An 18558-nucleotide genomic window follows, 5' to 3' on the forward strand; every position below is an offset into this window, starting at 1 on the left:
TGGGCTGGAAAGCCAGGCTGATAAAACTAGAAATGTTTCAAAACCATGAGAAGGAATTGGAATGTAACTGCATTTTACATACTTTTTTTCATACATGTTAATATGCTGAGAGCTGTTAGTAAAAGTAAAAAAGTGTTTTCTTTATTGAACAGAACAAAGAAAAGAACAAATTATACTTGAAATAAAATCTCAAGTTAGTCTGAATTCCTAGGAAATGGAGTATTGTTCTATATAAATACTGGATAAAAGCTCTTTATCAGACATATGATTTGCAAATATGTTTTCTTAGTATGTGGGCTACCTTTTCACTCTCTCAGCCTTGTCTTTCAAAGGGAAGTTTTTAATTTTGTATTTAATTTTAATCTCTCTCTCTCTCTCTCTTTGTGTGCTTGTGTGTGTGTCTGTCTCTATCTCTTTATCTGTATCTCCAGCCCATAGCTCTGTTTTCCTCAGTGTTGGCTTTATTCTCTAGAATGTTCTTTCTATGTGATATAAAAATGTCTCTAGTTGATGTCTATACAAATTTAAAGAGGGAGACTCCCCTATGCACCCCATATCTGTATCAATCCCCAAAAGGATTCAAAAACACAAGAACGCTAGTATTTTCTTTCTCAGAAATGACAACAGATATGCAATAACTTACCCATTAGTCCTTACAGCCCACTATTTCAAGAGAGGAAACTTTTCCTTGAAGCTTCTAAGACAGTTTCCGTCACGTGCATGATGTGGCCATTTCTGAGCTAATCGGTAGCAAAGAATGGCCCATGGCTCCACCCATGGAGAAGTGCTAGCCACTTAAACAAAATTTGGGTAGGAAAAAAGAAAATGGTGGCTGAGTAGGCAACAAACAATCCACTACAGGCCAGCCACAGTTCATGTTTAGAAAATAACATTTGTTTATTGATGGATATCTGCTAAGCTCCCTGACCTCAAGTATCTCACAATCTAAAGGGAAAATAAAGCGTAAATTCACTTCATTAAGTTCAGTGATGGATGTAAAGTCAGATATTTGACAAAGTTCAGAATGAGGAATCATAGAAGGTGTATGTTAATGTTCAAGAAAACAGAAAAAATTTTAAACAAAAGTTGTAGGTAGAAGTTGGTAGTTGAGAACTTTCTTTGCATAGTTCTTTAGTAGTAAATTAGCTTTTTAAATCGCCCTAGCAACTATCTAAAAATCAAATATCGTATAATTTTCTCATTACGTCATTGATGCTCTTCCAGTAAGAATTTAATTCCAGAGTAATAAGAATCCAATAAAAGTTTCAAAAAACAAAGATTCTTAGTGAAAGGTGAAAGTATGTCCTGAAAAAAGGCTGCATAGTATTGCATTGGTCTCAAAGTTACTGGGCTGAAAAGAGCCTGAATTCCAGACCATAGTGTATAAAATATTTTAGTGTCACTTTCATATTGTTTATGTAAATACTTAGACGTTTTATATGTTATTTTCTCAAAATACCTAGTATATACTTTTCATTATTTAGATAGATTAGGATAGATATGTGGATTATAAATACATAAATAAATAGATAAGCAATTGACAATTGATTCATAAACAGACTGACAGTCATAGAAAGAAGGAGTGGAAGAGTCGGTGAGGGAAGGAAAGATGAGGGAGATATCCACATACATAGATTTCTCATAAAGAGTTCTTCAGGGTAGTTATTACCATTGCAGTGAGTGACTGACATCTGGTGGTAAACTTAGTAAAACATTTGTGTGGATTTGTGCATTCAAAAATAGGTGTTATTTAGTGGATGATGGCCGTCTTCAAGTAGAATAATTTAAAATACTGCCAGTCTTTCAGTTTTTATGTCTACATTATGCCAAATATTTTAAAATATCTGGAACTTAGGTGTGACACAGATACTGACAGTATCTGTATCCTCTTCACCAAAAGAGTCATTATTAACACACCAAAAAGAAAATAATTAAAGTGTGCTGGGTTTGCATATTAAAAATAGGAGGAATATTTTTAAAACCCAGTGACTGTCAAAAAGATTAAATGGTGATATCTTACTGTATAGTCTTCTGTCTAATTAGCTTCCTGGCTAAATTTATGTTGACCTAAGTTGGTTGCATTATCTCTTGATTAAATTAATAAACCAGTCATCTAGGCAACGAATATTCATTCACAGCCTACCCTGTGATGAGCTCTATGTAATGTACTATACAGAATTATAAGTAAAACTTGGTTCTTGTCCTTAAAAAAATTACAGCCTTATTGAAAAGAAATGACTAGCAAATAAGAAACAGAGAACCATTTCTAACAGTATACATTATGCAGTACAAAGAGTAATTAATTTGAACAGAAAAATGAAAATTATGAAGATTGGAATTGTTAGGTGATATGGTTTGGATCTGTGTCCCCATCTAAATCTCATGTCAAATTATAATCCCCAGTGCTGAAGGTGGGGCCTCATGGGAGGTGATTGGATCATGGGAGTTCCTTCATGAATGGTTTAGCACCATCCCCTTGGTGCTGTTCTTGTGATAGAGTTCTTGTGATATCTGCTTGTTAAAAAGTATGCAGCACCTCGCCGCCCCACAACTCTCTCTCTTGCTCCTCCTCCCACTGTGTAAGATTCCTGCTCCGCCTTTGCCTTCTGCCATAAGTAAAAGCTTCCTGAGGGCTCCCCAACAGCAGAAGCCACTATGCTTCCTGTACAGCCTGCAGAACTGTGAGCCAAATAAACCTTTTTTCTTTCTAAACTACCCAGTCTTTGGTATTTCTTTATATCAATGCAAGAACACACTAATATATCAGGTAAGATTTACTGAGGTAGCTAGGATTAGAACTGAGCTTCTAAAAACAAGAAAGACAGGAAGTGGAATGGTAAAAAAGATATAGTAGAAACTTCAGGTGGTGGCAATGAGTAAAGAACAGAGGCATAAATGAACATGAACATAGTAAACCCACGGAACAGTGCTCCGATAAAGGGAATAGAATATTTTGAGAAATAGTGTTCCATTATTTGGCAGGCCCAGAGTAGAGTAAACTTTGTGATGTCAGGTTTTGTTTGTGTTTGTTTGCTCATGTGATAAGAAATAGGGATAGTTATATGTTTTCTTCAAATGGGTAGTGACATAACAAAAATATTAAGGAAGTGAACTGGTAGTGGACAGAAGGCTCCATTGGAAAGGTGACTGAAAATAAACTGGAGTCAGGAAGGCCACTGAATAAAATTTTGAGGTAAAGTAACCTTGGAGGCTGGCAGTGGGAACTGAATGGGAAGAATGGTGTCTTGGTATGTTTAGCATCGCTGTAACAGAAAATCTGAGACTGCGCAATTTGTAAAGAAAAAAGGTTTATTTAGGTCATGGTTCTTCAGGCTGGAAAGTTCATGGGGATGCCCTTGGCTTCTGGTGAGGGCTTTTGTGCTACATCATAACTAAAAAGAATGTTTAGTGATAAAATGTTACTTGGTCCTAGGGCCCTAGGTTTCGGCTGTTTTGTTAAAAGAAAACCTTCAGAAAAATTAAATTTAACAGAGTTTAATTGGGAAAAGGATGATTAGCAAATTGGGTAGCCCTCAGAACCAGAATAGGTTCAGAGTGATTCCAGGGCTGCCACATGGTCTGAATGTTTGCCTTATTTGAACCTGGTTTGAACAGTTAGCTGCCTATGGATGACTGAAGTTCAGCTGCTGTGATTGGCTGGGACTTGGCTACTTGTTATAAGAGTAGGTTACAGTTGGTTTATACATCAAGTTAGGTTAGAGTTCATGATGCACAGAGAAACCTTCAGGCAAAATCTAAAATATGCATGAGCAGATTTTGGCCAAACTTAGTTTAACAATTCCCCCTTTTGGTCAATCTCTCAATTTTAAGAGATTGATCAAAATTTTAAGCATTGACATCACTCTCTATCAACATTGTAGATGGACTTATTTGGTCTCAAATTCTACTGGGAAATAGCAGAACAGTAGGTTTTGTAAGGTGGGAACAATGAAACAGAACAATAGAAATACAAGTTGGTTGACATAAAGTTACTTCAGCTTACTTTTTTGTAAGGGTTGGAGCAGAGTGGACTTATTGTACTGGAATATCCCATTTTCAAGTGAAAAAAAAATGGTCTGTTTTGGGATCTATCTCTTTTCTTAAATTTTCACTTTAATTATGTGGCACTTAGCATGAGTGACTTCATTTTGGTTTAGTCTGGTCTCTTGGGACTTAGTGCAGGAACTCAATCCAAAATAATGGCCTAGTATAATTTTGTTTAATAATTTGCCCCTTTTGGTCAGTTTCTCACTAAGGTGAAAGTGTGACCAAAACTTAAGGCATCACCATTACTCTCAGTTACCATCATTTTGGGTTTTCAGTCTCAGCACATCATTAATAGGTGATGGTGTCCTCATGATTATAAATTTTTTGACTTTTAATTGTTCCAGTCTGACAGACCATTGGATGATCTACATATGGTTACATGCAAATATTTAAAACTTTTTAGAGAATACAGCAGACCAATGAGACTACTATTAAGACTATCAGAAGGATAGTACCAAGAGTTGGGAGTATGTTCCTTAGCCAGGGTCTCCATGAACCAAACCAACTAAAATCAAATAAATCAAAGAATGGGCCAGATGAAGAGTCTACTTGTTTTAACCAGGCAGCCTGTTTGTTAATTCCCTGTGACTGAGTCTAGAATATCTAATGTATTCATCCATGTGCACAAAAAGAAGTGTCAGCAACTGTACAGACTCCTTTCTGTTTAGCCAGTAGGTAATCTAGAGCAATTCTATTATCTAGCACAATGTTAGCAAGATAAATTTTAAAAGTCTGTTGTGCAATTATAGTCTTTGCAGTAGAATCTGCTACAGAGTCTATATGTGGGATAAATTTTTAGTCCTTGCCTCGTTTATATTTACTCCAAGCCATAGATTAAAGGGACTTAACAAAGTATGCCCATTCAGAAGGGTATAAGCCTTCTGGTAATAATCTCTTTAAGATGTAGGCTAACAAGAGCAAACCAATGTTTTGTTTCTGAATTATTAAGGAGCAGGAAATGTATCATTAAAATTCCAAGCCCAGGCCAGGCATGGTGGCTCATGCCTGTAATGTCAGCACTTTGGGAGGCAAGGCAGGAGGATCACTTAAGTCGAGGAGTTTGAGATCAGCCTGAGCAACGTAGGGAGACACCGTCTCTACAAAAAATATTTAAAAGTTCAGGCATGGTGGTGCACACCTGTAGTCCCAGCTAATTGGGAGGCTGATGAAAGAAGATTGCTTGAACCTGGGAGGTAAAGGCTGCGGTGAACCATGATCATGCCCTGCACCCCAGCCTGGGTGACAGAACAAGACCACATCTCAAAAAATAAAAATAAAAAATAAAATTCCTAGCCCACTTTGTCCCTTTGTTTTCCATATATCAAGGCATATATGTTTGCCCACGTATAAGATTCACTGTAAAATCCACCACAAATAAAAGTATACCCCATGGGTACACACAAAGCCCCTTTTCTGGTTTTATTTTCAGTGATACATTACCTGGAATGGTGAAGTTAGCTGTTTCTCAACAGAGTCTGGGGTGGAGTTATTACAGGCTAAAAAAGCATAAAAGTCCCTGGCACATAAGTCACTTTGCAATAAACTCCATTTGGGCTTTTGGTGCAAGTCTTTCTTGTGATATGCTCATTGGTTCTGGTTTTTGCATCTCATTATTGAGTTAAAGTGAGAACAAGTGGGCTAGAAATCTTACCACTAGTACAATTTGAACAAGTTATGTTGGGATGTTGCCAAAGTTACCCAATGGGTTAACCAAAGGATCCCTTAGGTTATGTAAAGATCTGAGTTTAGCAAGGCAAATTCAATACCCCTTCAAGTTGCCCACAAAAGCTATTGATTGTGAAATTCTACTACCAGCATTATTCTGCCAAGTGAAAGAGGTAGGTATAAGTAAAACAAAACACAGCAAAACAAAACAAAACACAGCAAAAGAAAACACAATTAAGAAAAGTAAGAATTTCATGATGACAGGGAAGTCTTGATCTGTGATCTTGGAAAAGCTGTCCACATCTAGGATGCCATCTGCATCCTGGGAGAAACTTACCTCGTTATGTTTATGTTAAGGTCTCCAATGGGTATATAGTTCCAGGAGTCTGGAGGGGTCTGTTTGAGTTATGAAATGTGGACCCAAGTTTAAGGTCCCAAAGTTTTGCTGCAATGTGGGTCACAAGGGCAGTCTTTCTCTGATGTCATTTCCAGAAGATACAGACTCTCTGGATTCTAGATTGAAAAGGGTTTGATTGCCTGCAGTCAGTGGATTATGAAAACTTCCTCTACCCATGAAAATACACTTGGATATAAAACACTGAAGTCTTGCAGCATTTAGTCATGTCAGAGTTTAGGAGCAGGAGATACATGATGTGCTATTTTTAGGGTCATAGATGTTCTAGTCACTATTCCATAAAAAGTCAGCCTGATTTTAATACATTTTCCACTGGAAATGGATCTGATAGTCACTAACTCGCAACACCTTGACAGAGGCAATCCAGTAGATTCACTTAGCTTTGCCAAATGCTATTGTATTTGTAATATATTTAAATGTTTTACAACTTGCCCGGTGAAGTGAGTAGCTCTATCACAGATTTCTCCAAGAACGGCCCGTAAAGAAAACAAATTTTCTAATAATCTTCTAGCTACTGTTGTAACATCAGCCTTCCTGCAGAGGAAAGCTTCTATACAACCAGAAAATGAGCACTGAAAATAGCAATTGAATGAAATCCTCTTATAAATGTTCTAATGGCTCATCGGGTAGCAGAAATGTACCTGAAGTTTGACTGTCTTCCCAGGACTGTGGGTTTGAGAAACCAAACGTTGGTCATAAATCATTTTAGAAATTTTAGGACAGTCAATACACCAATTTTTTTTCATAATTTGGGCCATTTTCTCTCTTCCATGATGAGTCATACAGTGCAGAGCTTTTAATAATGGAAACTTTAAAGAGTCAGCAAGAACCAGGTGTTCATCCAGGCTCTCCATGAGTCTACATTTAACATTGGACTTATATCCTCTTAAGTACAAATTTTATTTCCCCAATTCAGGTGCATAGCACTGTTTATTAAATGAGTTATTATAGGTAATCTGACTTGGATCATGGAGTTCATTCAAATTGCATATCTTAACAAATTCAGTTCTGGATGACTTAGCATGAAAATACACCAAAGTATTTTCTTGGTATTCAATTAATTATTGTCCTTCTTGGGTTAACAGTTTTATAAGCTAGCCTCTTCATTACAGTTCTGGGTATTCTTACCCATTTCAATAGCATGGACTGGGTAAGAATTCCCAGAAACCTGTACGTGTCAATGTCCTTTCCATTCTTTCCATGAACCTCCTTGAAGATACAACACATTAGGATTATACTTGCTTACAAAGAGGTTTCAGAAAAAGCATCAGAATTAAGCATTTAACTGCAGTCAATAAAGGCTTAAAATGGTCATGGTTAATGACGTAATTCATACGAAAATTCTACTATTTCTGTGGCCTACAATAATTTAACATAATAACCATAATGATAACTGATAGCACATAAAAAGACATATCAGAATTTTAGAAATTTAATATAATATTGGAACACATTAATAACATATCTAGAAAAATATAACTCAGAAGATTAGGCATCATTTCTTATCTGACAATGCTTCTCAGATAATTTAACGTATCAAATATGCCTATTTATTTTCTCTTTCATATGCTTCAAGGGCCCTCTGGAACATCCCAAAGTCAGTTTTAAGTCAAAAAGAATTAATTTTCATTTTGAAATTTGATTTTAGAAAGCCTATCAAATACGTCAAAAGTTCAAAACACTTGATCAAAATAGGATTACAAGTCACTGTAAAATAACAGTTATTCATTTTGCCAAGGTGATAATTAAAAGATTTTAAAAATCAAAAACCATTAGTCTTTGAGATAGGAGACTCCATTTTCCAAATAATCAAAAGACCTAATAAAGACAGCATGAGACACAAAAATCTGTTCCTTTGTCCTCTCTGCCCCGTATTGTTATTATTATTATTGCTATTTTTTGTTTACTCAAAGGGTAAACAAAAAAAGTTACTCTTTCTTAATAATACACAAAAATATTGTTTAAAAGGGGAAACCAAATTTTAGTTTTGTATTAGTGTACTCTTGATATTAACCCTAATTAATTCATTTAATCTTAGTTTAACCATACAAGATTTTCTTTTACTCTTTTTCTTTCTTTTTTAAAAAAGTTTTTGTATCCATTCAATTTTGTCTATATCATTCCTTTCTTTGTTCCTCCATTTTGAAACAACCTTTAAATAACCTCTAAACTAGATAAAATCACTTTTTTAACAAAAATTACATTTTCATGCCTTCCTTATTATTACCATTCTCACCAAAAAATATGTTGTTTTTTGTACACTTTGCATGCAGAATTGTTTCACTTATTACTAGTAGTTTTAATTACATATATTAATTAAAATTTTAGCTCTTAGTAACTTCAATTTCCAGTGAAAAACCTAGGTTGTAAGTAGTTTTGAATTATTTCATTTTAGTAGTTACAGATGAAAATCATTTTATAGCTTTTAGAAATCTCTATTTGCTCCATTTTTTATATTTATTAACAGATCCAAATATATTTGGCTTCTCTGTATTATACAAAAACAAGATGTTGAAGTACATAAACTTAAACTTATGATTAATAATAAATGTTTCCATATTTTAATTTAGAAATGACTCAAATTTATTATGAGGACTTAACTTTAAGGTTTTGTTTTATTTTATTTATATATCTTTTTATTATACTTTAAGTTTTAGGGTACATGCGCACAACATGCAAGTTTGTTACATATGTATACATGTGCCATGTTGGTGTACTGCACCCATTAACTCGTCATTTACATTAGGTATATATCCTAATGCTATCCCTCTCCACTACCCCCACCCCACAACAGGCCCCAGTGTGTGACGGTCCCCTTCCTGTGTCCAGGTGTTCTCATTGTTCAATTCCCACCTATGGGTGAGAACATGCAGTGTTTAGTTGTCCTTGCGATAGTTTGCTCAGAATGATGGTTTCCAGCTTCATCCATGTCCCTACAAAGGACACGAACTCATCCTTTTTTATGGCTGCATAGTATTCCATGGTGTATATGTGCCACATTTTCTTAATCCAGTCTATCATTGTTGGACATTTGGGTTGGTTCCAAGTCTTTGCTATTGTGAATAGTGGGGCTATAAACATACATGTGCATGTGTCTTTATAGCAGCATGATTTATAATCCTTTGGGTATATACCCAGTAATGGGATGGCTGGGTCAAATGGTATTTCTAGTTCTAGATCCCTGAGGAATTGCCACACTGTCTTCCACAATGGTTGAACTAGTTTACAGTCCCACCAACAGTGTAAAAGTGTTCCTATTTTTCCACATCCTCTCCAGCACCTGTTGTTTCCTAACTTTTTAAATGATGGCCATTCTAACTGGTGTGAGATGGTATTTCATTGTGGTTTGGATTTGCATTTCTCTGATGGCCAGTGATGATCAGCATTTTTTCATGTGTCTGTTGGCTGCATAAATGTCTTCTTTTGAGAAGTGTCTGTTCATGTCCTTTGCCCATTTGTTGATGGGGTTGTTTGGTTTTTTATTGTAAATTTGTTTGAGTTCTTTGTAGATTCTGGATATTAGCCCCTTGTCAGATGAGTAGATTGCAAAACTTTTCTCCCATTCTGTAGGTTGCCTGTTCACTCTGATGGTAGTTTCTATTGTTGTGCAGAAGCTCTTTAGTTTAATTAGATCCCATTTGTCAATTTTGGCTTTTGTTGCCATTGCTTTTGGTGTTTTAGACATGAAGTCCTTGCCCATGCCTATGTCCTGAATGGTATTGCCTAGGTTTTCTTCTAGGATTTTTATGGTTTTAGGTCTAACATTTAAGTCTTTAATCCATCTTGAATTAATTTTTGTATAAGGTGTAAGGAAGGGATCCAGTTTCAACTTTCTGCATATGGCTAGCCAGTTTTCCCAGCACCATTTGTTAAATAGGGAATCCTTTCCCCATTTCTTGTTTTTGTCAGGTTTGTCAAAGATCAGATAGTTGTAGATGTGTGGTATTATGTCTGAGGGCTCTGTTCTGTTCCATTGGTCTGTATCTCTGTTTTGGTACCAGTACCATGCTGTTTTGGTTACTGTAGCCTTGTAGTATAGTTTGAAGTCAGGTAGCGTGATGCCTCCAGCTTTGTTCTTTTGGCTTAGGATTGACTTGGCAATGAGGGCTCTTTTTTGGGTCCATATCAACTTTTAAGTAGTTCTTTCCAATTCTGTGAAGAAAGTCATTGGTAGCTTGAGGGGGATGGCATTGAATCTATAAATTACTTTGGGCAGTATGGCCATTTTCACAATAATGATTCTTCCTATCCGTGAGCATGGAATGTTCTTCCATTTGTTTGTATCCTCTTTTATTTCATTGAGCAGTGGTTTGTAGTTCTCCTTGAACTTTAAGGTTTTAAATTGCTGGAAAAGATTTTTGAAACTATGACGTTTATTTACACATTTTTGTGCTGTTTATGTTCACCTAGTTTACTCGTTCTTAACAATTATGCTTGAATTTCTCATTAAACAAAGCTAAACATTGAAAGAGTTCAGAAAATATCACTTGAAAATATGTTGCTTTAGTATATTATTGTTACCAACATGTAATCAGTGAAGTTTTATGAATTCTTCTTATCTGTCTAAAGACAGAATTTCTGTTTTTTTGTTTTGTTTTGTTCTATTTTGTTTTGTTTCGTTTTGTTTTTGGAGACAGAGTCTTACTCTGTCACCCAGGCTGGAGTGCAGTGGCACAATCTCAGCTCACTGCAACCTCGTCTCCAGGGTTCAAGCAATTCTCCTGCCTCAGCCTCCTGAGTATCTGGGACTATAGGCACCCGCTACCATGCCTGGCTAATTTTTGTATTTTTCATAGAGACGAGGTTTCACCATGCTTCCCGGGGTGGTCTTGAACTCCTGAGCTCAGGCAATCCACCTGCCTTGGCCTCCCAAAGTGCTAGGATTACAGGCACGAGACTCCGTGCCCAGCCTAAAGACAAGAACTCAACAACATTTTCCTAAAGGCATTTTGCACAGGAACTCAGTTGGCAATCATCTTCTCCCTTGGGAGTTCCAGCAACCAGGAAAGATCAACTTTTACTGCTGGAGAGGAGACTTCATCACACCCAGATGGACTTTGTCATAAACCATCACCCATCCCTTTTTTAAGGCCCCGTTCATCTTTGCCCCAAACAGCTTTCTACTTGTGGCCTAAATTTGCCCAAAGCAAAGAAGGAGGGTGTAAGGCAAAGGACCAGTGAAGACACTGCAAAAGCACCTTAAACAGAGTAAAGCTTTATTATATAAATTTAAACCAATGCCTTTTCCATTGTGAGAGTTTCTAGTGACTCAGTCTCTCTTCCCAGTGAATGGAGGAGATACCCTTACAAATGGAGATTTCCTATATTGTTGTAAATTTATTTTACAAGAGGGTTTCAAAATAGCCAGCTAACTGACCCAAAGGCATTTCCGAAAACGAGTTAGTTTAATAGGTAGTCTTACTGAGTTCAAGGTAGAGCACATTAACAACTAGAACAAGAAAAAAGCATTCTCTATGCCTGGACTAAGCATGGATATCTCAGAAAAAGAAGTAAGCCTACTTTACCTGATGGACCACCTTTTTATATTTTATGCAGTTCTCTTTTCACCTTCAGGGAGTAAGAGTAACTTGTCAGAGACATCTGAATGAGAGCTACACCATCTTGAATAGGGGCTGGGTAAAATGAAGCTGAGACCTACTAGGCTGCATTCGCAAGAGGTTGAGTCATTCTTAGTCACAAGATGAGATAGGAAGAGGTTGACACAAGATACAGGTCATAAAGACCTTGTTGATAAAACAGGTTGCAATAAAGAAGCTGGCTAAAACCTACCAAAACCAAGATGGCAATGAGAGTGATCTCTGGTTGTCCTCACTGCTACACTCCCACCAGCACCACGACGGTTTACAAATGTCATGGCAATGTCAGAAAGTTACCCTACATGGCCTAAAAAAGGGAGGAACCCACAGCTCCAGGAATTGCCCACACCTTTCCTGCAAAACTCATGAATAATCTACCCCTTGTTTAGTACATTTCCATGCTGCTGATAAAGACATACCCGAGACTGGGCAATTTACAAAAGAAGGAGGTTTAATGGACTTATAGTTCCACATGGCTGGGGAAGCCTCACAATCATGGTGGAAGGCAAGGAGGAGCAAGTCACATCTTACAGATGGCAGCAGGCAAACAGAGCTTGTGCAGAGAAACCTCCTCTTACAAAACCGTCAGATCTCGTGAGACTCACCCACCATCACAAGAACACCATAGAAAAGACCTGCTCCCATGATTCAATCACCTCCCACCAGGTGCCTTCCACAACACACGAGAATTCAAGATGAGATTTGGGTGGGAACACAGCCAAACCATATCACACATAATTTTAAAAATCATAAAAATAGGCAACCAGCAGCCCATACTGCTGCTCTGCCCATGGAGTAGCCATTCTTTATTCCTTTACTTTCTTAATAAACTTGCTTTCACTTTGCACTGTGGACCCACACTGAATTCTTTCTTATTTGAGATCCAAGAACCCTCTCTTGAGGTCCGAATCAGGACCCCTTTCCAGTAACATAACTAAACCAAAAGGTTATCAGACACAACTTTCCTTATCAATGAAGCATTTAAGCTTTTTATTTGCTTTTTTCGTAAAGTCTCTTCTAAAAGAAGTAAGAGAAATTTTGAAATCTTCTTAGAAGCTTCTGCGTATCACTAGACATCCCTGAGTAAGCCTAATTCAGGAGGCTTCATTTTTAAATGCATTTCTTAAAATGTAGTGTTGTTCACTTGGAATGTTTACCATAATTTTAAATTATCTTTAGTAAGATTTTGTCATTTTTGTAAGCATTTGTTGTTTTGGGGGTCTAATATTTATACAGTCCGTGTAAAGGTAAGTGCAGCCAGAAAGGTGGAGTACTCTGTTCTTCAGAAATTAAGAATCCCATTTTCACAGAATCTTGGCTTTGGTTCTAAGATCACCTTGATAACTTTGCCAATAACTTTTTCCTACTTCAGTGTACAAAAAAAAAAAAGAACATAAATTCCCTGTGAATTTCTGAAAGCTGAAGTTTGTCCCTCCTGCAGTAATTGCCATTTAATGCCAATTTCTGTCTGACCGAGTCAGACATCTGAAGCTTCTAACTGGATTCAATCTAGTTAGTTATCGGATCTAATTTGATCATGGACCTAGTTGAGTTTCTGTCACAACTTGCAAACTCAGTCCAGGTCAAAAATTTGCTCAAAGTGAGATAGCTTAAAACACATATCCATGGAGATTTGAAATTAAAGAGAAAACTTACCCACAATCTTCAGTGGTTGTGAGAGCAATGGATGCAATGGGTCCAGTAGTTAGCTCATTTGGTCACTTGAAGCTCCTGGCAGTCACTGGAAACTCTACTTTGAATTCCACTTCTGATACAACCTGTTAAAAGAAAAATATTAGACAAATCAAATTTAACAGTGTAATTGAGCAAAGAACAATTTGCAAATCAGGCAGCTCCCAGAACTGGAATAGGTTTAGAATGACTCTAAGGCCACATATTGTATGATTCCATTTATATGAAAGGGCCAGAACTGGAATAGGTTTAGAATGACTCTAGGGCCACATATTGTATGATTCCATTTATATGAAAGGGCCAGTAGATGTAATGTCTATAGAGACAGAAAATATATTGGTGTTTCTTAGGGCTGAAGTGGATGGTGAGAGGCTGCTAATGGGTATGGGATTTCTTTTTGAGGTGAGAAAATGTCCTAAAATTAGATTGTGGTAATTCTCTCATAACTCTGTGAATACTAGAAACCACTGACTTTTCACTTTAGATGAGTTAATTTTATGGAATGTGAATTACACCTCAATAAAGCATTTTGTAAAAACAAAACTGTGCAATCACCTTCAGGTAAATAATTGTCTGTCCCAAAGGCCTGAAAACTCCCTGCCACAGTGAGGCCATATGGAAATGCATTCATGGCTTCCACAATTGAGTCATGGCTCCTTCAAATACTGAATTATTCCTACTACTATGTAGGGTCTCACTAAGGTAATTCCCTAGTTTCATATTTGTGAAAACACACTGTATATATCCTGCTTAGGTCAGCTCTACCACCTTCCTAAACGTGTCCCTCAACACTGACTTCTCTGCTTAGCGAGAGGCCCACAGACACGGCAAAGCTTTTGTTGTGTGTGGAAGTCTGTCCATTTATAATTTCCCTGCCTGGTGCTGCTCCTTGCCAAGGATAACCCCGCTCCAACCCTTAACTTTCTCAGCTCAGGGAACCGCAGTCTTTGAGATTAAAAACCTAAAGAAAGGACAGAAGGCCTCCCAGAGGGAAAAGATGTGAATCTAGCCATAGAAAGAGCTAAATTAAGAGTGAGTAGAGATCAGAAAACATCCTATTTTCTGCTGCTTTGCTGTCTTAAATGCGCACGGTATTCCCCAGTGACACATATGATCTTCCAGTCATCCATTACAGTTGGAATAACACACATATCCACTACTAGAACCAAACACAACTTCCTCAGCTTGGAGTGAATTGAAATGTCATATTGCTTCAGCAAAGCCCTGTGTCTCAATGACCTTGATAATTCAGGTGTCTTAGTAAAAATTATATGCAATGCTAAGATTTTTAAGTTCTATTAATATTATTCACTGCAGGAAATCAAAGAAAGATTTAGAATTAAAGGCTAATAACCTCGTTTGTGAGGTGGAATAGAAAATATTCCAAATAACTTCTGATTCTTATTCTGAAGAAAAAAGTTCTCTTCTCTCCAGTTTTCAAATTGCAAATTAAGGTGAAAATAGAAAAGTGATATTTGACCAACTTGACATATTCTACATAAATTAAACTGGGTTGTAAGTTCATTGGAAAAGACAAAGTAATATGTGATTGCAAACGAGTTACTGCAGAGACCTGTTCTACCACATTCAGTTTTCACTGCCAGATGACAATGAGATTCTTGAGAACTTGTCTGCTTTATTTGTGGTCCCTTTTAGCATCAGCTATATCCATCAGAAAGGGGTATGAAGCAGAATGCTCCACTGCCATCATTCATAAAGTTAGGAAACTTACTTGAGCCTCTCTTTGTTCTGCCAAGGAATGTAAATGATGCCATTTAGTATGTATAATAAATCACGAGAAACTTTAAATCACTACCTAGCAATTATTAACCAGAAATGTGGCAGGTGAAGGACAAGTGCAGATCTTTGTAGCAAAGAAAATGTCTTAGCCTCCCTAAAGGGACACATATTAACCAAAGGGCTTTTTTATTTGTTTTTTTGTTTTGTTTTTGCTTTTGCGGTGGGTCTTTCTTTTTTTCAGAGTTTTAAACTGTGCATAAATGAATGCTGAATTCCTAACTCCTGAAGTCCAGATCTTATATCCAAATGACTATTCAACAGATGCACTTAGATGTGTAATAAGCATCTCAAACTCAACATGTTAAGAACTGAACTTCCCTTTTCCTCCTTAAACCTGCTTCTCCCAGTCTTCCTCAACTCAGTTATCAGCAACTCCATCCTTCTAGTTATGTAAGTCAAAAATGTTTGGAGTAATCATAGATGCTTCTCTTCCTCTAAATCCCTACATCCAATATGTTAGCAAATTCTGTATAATCTAGATTCAAAATACAACAGATACTAACCATTTCTCATCACTTCCATTGATATTGATGCCATCATCATCTCTTACCTGAATTATTATTAACAGCCTCCTAACTAGTGCTCCATTGCCTTTTATCAGTCTGTTCCCTTCCCAGCCGCTAGAGTGATTTCCTTAAAACCTTGAGCAGATCATGTCACTCTCCTCAAGTACCTCCAGATGGTTCACATTTTACTCAGACTGAAAACAGAGCCCATAAAATGGCCTGTGAGGCTTGAAACAATTTACTCTATCCCCTTTCCTCTCTGATTCCTATCATACTCCCTCTTACTCTGTTCTAAGTTTGCTGGGCCCCATGCTTTTCGTCAAAAATACCAGACCCAGAAACACTTCAGCATCTTTAAACTTGCTGTTTCTTCCCCCTGAAATGTTCTTCCCCCAGGTATACACATGGTTCCTCCCTTCATTTTCTTCAAAACTTTCACACATCACCCTCTTCTGTAAGTTAGTTTTCTGCTCTCCATTGTGCTCCTGAATTCATTAATGCTTTTCTTTGGCAGCTGTAATTTATTCATTTCACTGCTATCACTGCTTTATCATATGAATATATGACAAGTTATCTAGTCCATTGTTGCTTATCTAGGTTGTTGTCAATGTTTTGCTAGTACAAAAAAATCCTGCTATAAACGTTCTTGAAAATAACTTCTTGTGCAAAATTCCTGGAGTAGAAATAGATTTGTGCATCTTTGATTTTACTGTATAATGTGAAATTGTTTTGTAAATAGTGCTATCAATTTACACACTTACCAGTACTGTATGATTGTATTGTCTGCTCTACATCCTTTCTAATACTTTTATTATTGCCAACCAAGTAGGTTTTAAATGATCTCTAATAATTATTTTATTTCTATGTTCTGGCTCCTAATGAGATTGGGCATTTAAAAATATTATTATTGCCTGTTTGCCAACAGGGAACAAATGACAAATTAAGATAATCAAAGGGACTAAATACAAAGATGTGCATGGAGTATAGGAGAAACCAGGGATATCAGCCATAGAGCTGTTTTCACCTCCAGGCCTAAAAGGCTGAGTGGAGGGAGAAATTACTGGAAAACCCAGAACAGAGACTTGTAGAGCAGGGACTCTTATTTGAAAGAAACAGGCAGAAGGAGTAAGGAAACAAGGAGAAGAACTATCTCAACTTCATTCTCCTCCTGCCTGATCTTCTGCCAAAACATCAATGGGAATCGCCATTGGCCAAACCCAACTGGGGTATTGGAACCCTCCTGATGTATTCCACAGAGGCTAGGATCCTGGTGCAGAATTCAGGATAAAGTAGGCGATATTGTTTAGTTGTGTCCCCAGCCAAATCTCATCTTGAGTTGTAGTTCCCATAATCTCCACATGTCATTGGAGGGACCCAGTGGGAGATAATTAAATCATGGGAATGGTTACCCCCATGCTGCTGTTCTCTTGATAGTGGGTAAATTCTCACAAGATCTAATGGTTTTATAAGGGGCTTTTCCCCCTTTTGCTCACTTCTCTTTCCCGCCATCATGTCAAGAAGGACATGTTTGCTCCCCTTCTGCCATGGTTGTAAGTTTCCTGAGGCCTCCCAAGCCATGTAGAACTGAGTCAATTAAACTTCTTTCCTTTATAAATTACCCAGTCTCAGGTAGGTATATAGAGGCAATAATAATAATAATAATAAATTTAAAAAAATGAAACAACAGATAAATGCATGAGCAATTTGGCTTTTCTATGAGGTACCTAGTCAACACTTTTGACCATTTTAATAATAGCTTATTTATATTTATAGGAATTCTTTATGTGAACAATAATTCCTATCACAAATAAGGTCAATTTTCTTTCTAATCCTAATGACTTTTCCTTTTTCTTGCCTTAATATGCTGAATAGAGCCTCCAGTACCAAAACACTTATAAGTTGTCATTATCTTTAAAAAATGTTTTCAATGAATTCTCCATTGTATACTATAGTTTTTAAAAAAATTTCCAATGAATAGTAATGTTCAGCAAATACTTTTTCTCCTTTGCTAGATTAGGGGTCCACAAACTACTACCCCACAAGCCAAATCCAGCTCCACTATATATTTTTGTAAATAAAATTGTATTAGAAAATAGACTCATTTATTGAGTATATGGCTGCTTTCATCCTAAAATGGCAGAAGTTTGTATTTCCAAGATTGTATAGTCCCAAAAGCAGAAAATATTTACTACCTAGCTTAGCTCTTTGCAGAAAACTTTTGCCAAGGAGATAATTGTATAATTTTCCTTTGTTAATGTGTTCCTATAGTTTTACTAGTTATTCTCAGTTTACCCACACCAAATTAATTCTCTGTCCTTTTCTGCTCTGTTCCCTAGGAGGCTGATTTTTTTTGGCTGCCTGTGTTTCCAAGCCCCCATGCTCTGGCTTCCCATGATCCCTGACTAATGAGGCAGTAGTAGGAGATGGGAGGGTGGTATGCCATTGGTCACGGGTTTGACAGTAATTTGTAATTTTCACAGTTACAACTTGTTATTGTTTTGGGATGGTTAGACTCTCTGCCATAACTCCATCTCTCACTTGGTATTTCCTCCTTCAGGTGTAGAGGTTTCTGGCTATTGCTAGTTACCATCCTTTGTTCGTTCCTTTTGAACAGTTCCTTAAATTCTCTTCAGTTATAACCATTTGTGTACTTCATCTCTCTCTCTTGCCAGGTCTCTTTAAAAATGTAGTCATTAATTGTATATATCTTTTCTAACATTAAATCAACTTGGCATGTTGGGAATCGGCTCAATTTGGTTATAATGCATATTGTTCTGTTTGCGTCTTTGTACTTGTGTTCCTGAGAGAAAAACCTGTTATTTTCCTTCCGCATTCT

The 18558-nt window shown here is 36.9% G+C and overlaps 1 long non-coding RNA gene across 1 annotated transcript in view; it reads right to left on the reverse strand.

Annotated features, from left to right (window-relative positions):
• Positions 1 to 18558, reverse strand: part of LOC134731837 (uncharacterized) — a 33305-nt gene that overhangs the window by 12650 nt on the left and 2097 nt on the right. The window contains exon 2 of the long non-coding RNA XR_010114462.1: positions 13381 to 13502. This is a non-coding gene — a long non-coding RNA (uncharacterized lncRNA). The remainder of the gene's footprint in view (positions 1 to 13380; positions 13503 to 18558) is intronic.

Source organism: Symphalangus syndactylus, chromosome 11 (assembly GCF_028878055.3).
Source record: "Symphalangus syndactylus isolate Jambi chromosome 11, NHGRI_mSymSyn1-v2.1_pri, whole genome shotgun sequence".
Classification (NCBI taxonomy): domain Eukaryota; kingdom Metazoa; phylum Chordata; class Mammalia; order Primates; family Hylobatidae; genus Symphalangus; species Symphalangus syndactylus.